Below are 1,194 nucleotides of genomic sequence, written 5' to 3'. Positions count from 1 at the left end.
ACCTTTTACCCACGGAGTGCATGTTAGTACCCCAAAGGTACATATTTGTATCAAATGTATACATATCTGTAACAAAGTGGTACATATTAGCACTGAGAGTGTAGGATTAAAAGTCTGCATATATAAGAGGAAACCATGTGCAAGTTAACCATAGGGCAATTTCAAAGAGACAATGCAGTCACCAGGCCTGTGCTATACTACACAATGCCAATAATTACATTCTGCCCTGCTGATTGATCGGGACACAATAGGAGATTGTATTGCCATCAATAACCCTGTAATGCTTTAAGCCTGTGGCATGCATGGGTAATATATAAGGTTGCTTGTCTTTATTTAGAGGTTTGCCATTTGTCAAGGCTCATTTCCCGATAATGATACGCCCATCTTGGGGTTTATAAATGGAGGAAAGATTTTACATGCGAGGGTTTGATGCAGTAATTACTCCTTAAACACACATTACACAGAGCTCGCATAAAACTGGATTGTTAACGCCCCTCCACCAGCCTGCACAACGTCTGAGAGACTAACAAAACGAATTACTTCAAATGTCCCTGAAGATCGAAGCAGGTTTCAGACCAGATCGAAAGACTCGAATAGGCTTGCAGACCATTTTTCCTAATCCTATTACTAGAGATGGGTGTCTTTTCATCCCTTTCAGTTCACCCCCCTGTAGTGGCTCGGAGCTGTTTAAAAAACACAAGTGACTGCTTATCCCATAGATAAACCAGCATTAAGAGCAATAGGTCCATTCATAAATACAACTATGACAAACAGTGTTTGAGTTGGGATTATACAACACTGGCAGAGGACGGTTTCTACTTGACTTTACCGTAGTAAAATACTGCCATCAGGTGTTGGAAAATATAATCAGAATGATTTGCATGCTTATTTAAAACTGACTACATAACCTAAATGACCTTAATGATGGCAGCGTGCACGTTACCATATGACAAGTTACCCTAAAGGGTTTTTGGAAAGCCCACGCTTGAAATAATAGAGCAGAATTTTAAATCACAGATCTACCTGTAAGTACTTCATCAATCATTTTTTATCCTTTCTTTTAAACTTGTAAAGTTTCAGACTTTATTTTGCATGAAGCTGCTTGAAGATGATTTGTAAATTGATTTGCATTGTAAGGTACATTAATTAAAGCATTGAAATGCGCAGTCGGCAGTGAATTTTCGGTGAGTCAGG

Source organism: Misgurnus anguillicaudatus, chromosome 18 (genome assembly GCF_027580225.2).
Source record: "Misgurnus anguillicaudatus chromosome 18, ASM2758022v2, whole genome shotgun sequence".
NCBI lineage: Eukaryota > Metazoa > Chordata > Actinopteri > Cypriniformes > Cobitidae > Misgurnus > Misgurnus anguillicaudatus.
The sequence above is the reverse complement of the archived record's forward strand: the minus strand, read 5'-3'. Positions refer to the sequence as shown.